Below are 7,546 nucleotides of genomic sequence, written 5' to 3'. Positions count from 1 at the left end.
TCTGGTTAATTCCGTAATGGAATCGACGGCTTATATTTATTTGCTGCCGATAAATTTGGCGCGAGTGCGATGATTTGAAAATTTTAGGTCAGATATTGCCTTGGCAGGGTCGGAAATGCCTCGTGAAAATATCTGTTCCGACTTGGCTATTTCTTACTGATGAATCTAAGGGCCTATGGAAGATTGGCTTGATTTAATTTAATCAGGTTAGTTTACCATTAACAGTAGATGAAACGGTGCATCGTATAAGAAATTACAGGGTAAATGTTTTTTAATTTTCTCCTGGTTTACGGAATTGATTTTTATTTGCGGTTGAAGCTTGGCTGTTATTTCTAGTGGGTGAATGGCCTATTATGGCCGTTCCTTGATTGTTGATGTTGAACTTAAAAATGGTCTATGACTATTTAATTTTTTCCCACTAGGCCGCTGGTGGCAAAAAAAATTCTACAAAATTTTTTGCCACCCTATATTGATTAATTATGAATTTTCTGGTTAATTCCGTACTGGAATCGACGGCTTATATTTATTTGCTGCCGATAAATTTGGCGCGAGTGCGATGATTTGAAAATTTTAGGTCAGATATTGCCTTGGCAGGGTCGGAAATGCCTCGTGAAAATATCTGTTCCGACTTGGCTATTTCTTACTGATGAATCTAAGGGCCTATGGAAGATTGGCTTGATTTAATTTAATCAGGTTAGTTTACCATTAAACAGTAGATGAAACGGTGCATCGTATAAGAAATTACAGGGTAAATGTTTTTTAATTTTCTCCTGGTTTACGGAATTGATTTTTATTTGCGGTTGAAGCTTTGGCTGTTATTTCTAGTGGGTGAATGGCCTATTATGGCCGTTCCTTGATTGTTGATATATATATATATATATATATATATATATATATATATATATATTATATATATATATATATATATATATTACGGAGATGTACTTGCATAGCGAGTGACTTGATCTGAGATCGTGTGCTGGAACGAAAACAATTGCAGCGTGGAAGGTGTTTATAAGCCATTTAAGAAACACAAAGCCGTTAGATTCACTTCAACATTTAAATTTAATTTGGCAAAATATTTTCGTCGCTTTGAGACCGCGACCTGCTCATTGACAAAGCTTCGTGCTGCATCTGAGAAAGTAACAGTTAGTTCATGATATATATGTACGTATGTATGCGTGTGTGTGTGTATGTATGTATGTATGTATGTATGTATGTATGTATGTATGTATGTATGTATGTATGTATGTATGTATGCATGTATGTGCGTATGTATGTATGTCACTTTCGAGTGCTACTGGTAACATGTAACCCAGAACAACCTGTTGCATGGTCGGGTCGTCGGCGACTAAACCGGTAACCCCACCATGCTTGCTTGGTGAGGAGGGTGAAAAACAAAACCCGTCAAAGAGCGGAGGAACTCTTGAGAGTCAGCGGCCATCCAATAAATGTTTTTTTCTTTTTTTTTTTCTTAAGGCTTAAGGCTGTATCATGCGCGGGGACATAGAAATAATCGGACTGAATACCCGATCGCGCGGTTAAACCATTGGGAGTGAAGGACTCTTAGCCTTTGTTAGGGCATCCTTCTAGGAGAAGGTAACTCAGGTAACTGGGATAACTCCAACATAAAACCTGCAGCTCAGTGGTTACCGATGATGTTGACTTGTTCTTCTTTTCGGATTATGGCTGCTGTTGCTTAGTGAGTGGGACTGACTCAGTGCACAGCCTTTCCTCACTTTAAAAAAATCTTTTTGCACAGGTATTGCACGATAACTACATTGGATTGATTAAAGTGATTAACTAATTCATGATTGTTGATAGTGCCGTGAGTCTCAACTGAGTGGCTGGCTGTAGCCTTAAAAAGCAAAAATCAATGATGTACCAAAACAGTATAAAAATAAATGGCAGTAAGGACTCTTGAACCACATCGGCTGAAAGAGTCTGGCCCGGCAGGGGCTCCAGAGCATCACAGTCTAAACCCGGCCGTCATCATGCTACTGCGACAGAACCAAAGAAAAGAATGAATATTGGCTGTTGGAATGTACGGACACTACTTGACCACAAGTCCTCTGAATGTCCTGAAAGAAGGACTGCGCTTGTTGCGAAGGAGCTTCAACGCTATGATCTTAACATCGTTGCTTTATCTGAGACGAGATTACCTGGAGATGGTCATCTTACAGAATCTTGTGGAAAATATACATTCTTTTGGAAAGGGAGAGATGAAGAGCTTAGAGGAGAAGCTGGAGTGGCATTTGCTGTTATGGCTACTCTTGTGGACAAGTTGGAAGAATTCCTAATCGGAATTAACGAGCGTCTTATGTCCATGAGAATTCCTTTGGCTAAAGGAAATTATATGACCTTGGTGAGTATGTATGCTCCAACTTATGTGCTATACTGATGACGAAAAACTTTCTTTCTACCATGCTTTGAAGGGCATTATAATAAATATCCCTCGGGCAGACAAAATAATCGTACTGGGTGACTTTAATGCTAGAGTGGGTAGGGATTTTAACACATGGACTGTAATTGGAAAGCATGGGGTGGGGAAGTGTAATGGTAATGGCATGCTTTTGCTGCAGATGTGTGAGGAGCTGAGTCTGTGTGTTACCAATACCATGTTTCAACAAAAGAATAAGCTTAAGATTACATGGATTCACCCTGCATCTAAAGAATGGCATATTCTGGATTACATCCTAGTTAGGGTGCGTGACAGACAGGATGTGCAGTGTGTTCATGTTCTTCGTGGAGCTGAGTGTTGGACTGACCACCGCCTAGTACGTGCAAAAGTGAAATTAGTCACAAAACATAAAATCCAAGCTGCAGGGATGACCCTGCCTAAAAGACTGAATGTTGATCGTCTTAGGTATAATAGTGTGAAGAGAACTTTACGAGAGGAAATGAATGCTACAGATATTGGGGAGGATTGGCCGACTCTTAAAAAGTCAGTTTATGATATAGGCAAGAAAGTTCTGGGATTGATACAAAGAAAGCATCAAGATTGGTTCAAAGAAGATGATGAACATATAGATGATTAATTGGCTGATAAAAGACATAATTTGTCACGTTTTTGTCAGCAAAGTCACAGGAAAGGGAAGTGTTGCATAGGGAACTCAAGGACGTAAAATCACGTGTGAGGCAACAGCTCTCTCAGATGAGGGATACGTGGTGGAGTAAGAAGGCTGATGAGATACAAGCGGCATCAAATTCCAATAACACAAAGCTGTTGTATGGTCTTTTGTGAGATGTTTATGGACCGACGTCTTCCCTGATGACACCAATTCGAAGCAGGGATGGTAAAGAACTTCTTCGTGATTCACAAGGAATTCTGTGAAGGTGGCAAGAACACTTTGATGAACTTTTGAATCATCAGTCTGTAGTTAGTGAGGATGTTCTCAATCTCATCCCTGGATTGCCTGTGAAGGCAGCATTCGCAGAACCACCAAAGTTGGAAGAAGTAGCAATGGCTGTCTCAAAGTTGAATAATGGGAAGTCTCCGGGTATGGATGGCATACATGCGGAGTTGTTACAGCATGGTGGTGAGAAAATTCTGCAGAAACTTCACTCTTTGTTTGGTAAGGTATGGACTAGTGAATCTGTACCTGAGGACTGGAGAGATGCAGTAATGGTGGTCCTGTATAAGGGAAAGGGCAACAGGAATGATTGTGGTAATTATAGGGGAGTATCATTGCTGTCTGCTGTAGGAAAGATTTTATGCAGGATATTTCTGGATCGTCTGCTGAAATATATTGCAGATTGTGTTCTTCCAGAAAGTCAATCTGGCTTTCGTGTGGGACGTGGCACTGATCTTTTCAGCTAGACAGCTTCAGGAAAAGTGTGTGGAACAGGGTCTGGATTTGTATCAGGTGTTTGTCGATCTGACAAAAGCCTTTGATACCGTCAATAGAAAAGCATTGTGGAAAGTCCTCCAGAAATTTGGGTGTCCTGAAAAGTTCCTTGCTTTGGTTAGGTCTTTTCATGAAGACATGAATGGTAGGGTGAATGTTAGAGGGAAGATGTCGGAGCCCATTTCAATACAAAATGGAGTGAAACAGGGGCATATTGTGGCACCGACCCTATTTTCCATATATTTCGCGATGGTGTTCTGTATTGCATTCAGAAACTGCAGACACGGTGTTTACGTCCATTATCGAACCTCTGGCAGCATATTTAATATCAGGCGCCTTGCTGCAAAAACAAAGATATTTACCTTTATCATAAGAGACCTTTTGTATGCTGATGATTGTGAGCTAGTAGCACACACAGAGATTGATATGCAACACATTTTGAATGCATTCTCTGATGCTTGCACTGCCTTAGGATTGACAGTCAATCTCAAGAAAACTGTTGTCATGCATCAACCTGCCCCTGGTAAGCAGTATAGTGTACCAAATATCTATGTGAATGGTAAACGACTTGATGTAGTCGATCAGTTTGTCTACCTGGGAAGCACTATTAATAGATATGGCAATGTGGATGATGAAATTCCATATAGAATTAGGAAAGCAAGTGTTGCTTTCGGAAGGCTAGAAAAGTGCCTCTGGAGTCGGCGAGACATATGCAGAAAGACAAAGATAAAGGTGTACAAGGCATGTGTGCTCCCTTCTCTTCTCTATGCCTGCGAGACGTGGGTCACATATCGATACCACCTTAAACAACTGGAACGTTTCCATCAGATGTGCCTCAGACGGATCTATAGCATTAAGTGGAAGTACCGCATCAGTGATCTTGAAATACCCGAAGGCTCTCGATGTGTAAGTATAGAAGCTCTTGTGTTAAAGCAAAGACTCAGATGGTCATCTGGTCAGAATGAAGGATTCAAGGATGCCAAAACAACTCTTTTATGGAGAGTTAGCTAAAGGAGAACGATCTCCACATAAACCAAAAAGAGGTATAAGGACTTGCTGAAGGCTTCCTTAAGAGATGCTTGCATCTCTCCTGAGACATGGGAAGGCATAGCTATTGATCGTAGCAGGTGGAGAAGGATTGTGCATGAGGGGACAGCCACGTTTGAGAAATCTCGAGTTGCACATGAGAAAGTAAGGAGGGATGTCACGAAGGGCATTGCTGTTACACTTCCAGAAGGGAAGGGTCTTCCTTTGATTCTAACATGCAATATCTGTGCAAGATCCTGCCTCAGTAAAGCTGGACTCATGAGTCATCTTGGTAGTCATAAAACGAGACAGATGAGTGACAACCTGGCCACTGGTAGTGGTGTAACACACCATACTAATCATATCTGTCGGGCATGTGAAAGAGAGTGTAATTCGGCAGGAGGACTTAAACGACATGCAAAGGTACATGAAGCCCAGTTACAACTACAGTCGGCTATTACCAGTAAAGGTTTTAGCTGCCAATTCTGTACAAGGCATTGTAGATCTTTAGTTGTGCTAAAATGTCACATTCGATCACAGCACCAGTAACAGTTAAGCTTCGTGTAATGGCCATACTCGATAACAAGGGGGCAGCCATAATATGTATGTATGTGCGTATGTATGTATGTGTGTACATGTATGTGTATAGGCATGCATGTGTGCATGCCTATACGCATGTATGTACCTATGTACTTACGTATGTATGTGAGTATTTATGAGAGTGTGTAGACGTGTCTGTGTGTTTGTACATGTGTATGTATATGTGAACGTATGTTTATGTAATGATATGTGTCAGTTCAAGTTGTATACATGACTGTTACCTTGTTGAAGGTTGTATATATACACACATATACATTTATATAGACACGTCTAACAGTGAATGGATACAACGTCTTAGATACATACATGCACATATAACCTTATACATATATACAAGTACATACAATCATATAGACACTTACACATACTCACAAATATACGTATAATCATAAAGTATACACACATATACGCTCATCCATCTCTACATACATACATACATACATACATACATACATACATACATACATACATACATACTTGCATGCATATATGCAGTTATATATAACCGTACGAGCGTACATTGTTTGATATGTATGTACGAATGTGTAGATGTATATGTGTGTATACGTGTGTGTATGTGTTGTGTGTTGTGTGTTGTGTATGTTAGTGTATAAGTATGTACATGAATGCACATATGAGTATGTGTAAATATATATATATGTATTATATATGCATGCATGTAAAAATTTTAAAAAAGGATAAATAGAATAAAATAAAACAAATTTGAATTTTAACCGTTGTCCCTGAAAAGAATGTCATATATATGTATATATATATATGTATATGTATGTGTGTGTGTATGTATAAATATATATATATATATTTATACATACACACACATACATATACATATATATATGCATATATATGACACAAAGAGTGTCATATATATGTATATATATATATGTATATGTATGTGTGTGTGTATGTATATATATATATATATATATATATATATATATATATATATATATTTATACATACACACACATACATATACATATATATGACACTCTTTTTCAGGGACAACAGTTAAAATTCAAATTTGTTTTATTTTATTCTATTTATCCTTTTTTTTATTTTTACATGCATGCATATATAATACATATATATATATTTACACATACTCATATGTGCATGCATGTACATACTTATACACTAACATACACAACACACAACACATACACACACGTATACACACATATACATCTACACATTCGTACATACATATCAAACAATGTACGCTCGTACGGTTATATATAACTGCATATATGCATTTTAGTACCAAGCATTTCGACAAGTATGCATGGATTATTATATGTAAATGAGAGAGAAAGGGGTGGTTATAGAATGGTACTCCCGAGTGGAATCTAGATGTTACCCCATTCGGGTTTTCGGTTGAGAGTGGGTTTGTATTCCTGTATACAAAGAGCTTCAGTGACCTGTCTCAGCATTGCATCAGTGGGATGTGTTGATAAAATGTTTAATTTAAGTCTCCCTAAGGAGCCCTTGTGGCAGTCTACAGCATGCTGATAGAAGATAGAGTTTGGTTTCCTTTCAATGTAGTTGTCCAGGTGTTCTTTGAATCTATCATTGATACTCCTAGAAGTCTCACCTATGTATGACTCTCGGTTAGTCGCGCAAGCTCCTTCTTGTCACTTAATTTGGTATACAGTGCTCTTGGTTTTGCAGTTCACATGTGGGTTTGTAGAACACCACACAATTATTTTGACATGTGAATCTATCAAATGGATATGATCTACACAATACAGATTTGATAGACCTACCTGTCTTTTCTACAACATTGATCTTAAGGCCAGTTGTGTGCAGGATTTTCTTGAATGCCTTACACAATTCGTTCTTAGATGTGGCGTCAACAAACATTACACAGTGAAATTTTTTGTTATCATACCAAGTATTGGTTTCATTTCTCTTGTTGGTGTCTCTCTCTAACCTATATATATATATATATATATATATATAACAGGAAGGTTTACGAAAATAAACAAAAGACAAAGGCAGGTGGAGTACAAACAAACAAATGTATTAGTATGGCGCTCAGGAATAGAAAT

Source organism: Octopus sinensis, linkage group LG18, assembly GCF_006345805.1.
Source record: "Octopus sinensis linkage group LG18, ASM634580v1, whole genome shotgun sequence".
Taxonomy (NCBI): Eukaryota; Metazoa; Mollusca; class Cephalopoda; order Octopoda; family Octopodidae; genus Octopus; species Octopus sinensis.
Note: the sequence above shows the minus strand (reverse complement) of the source record.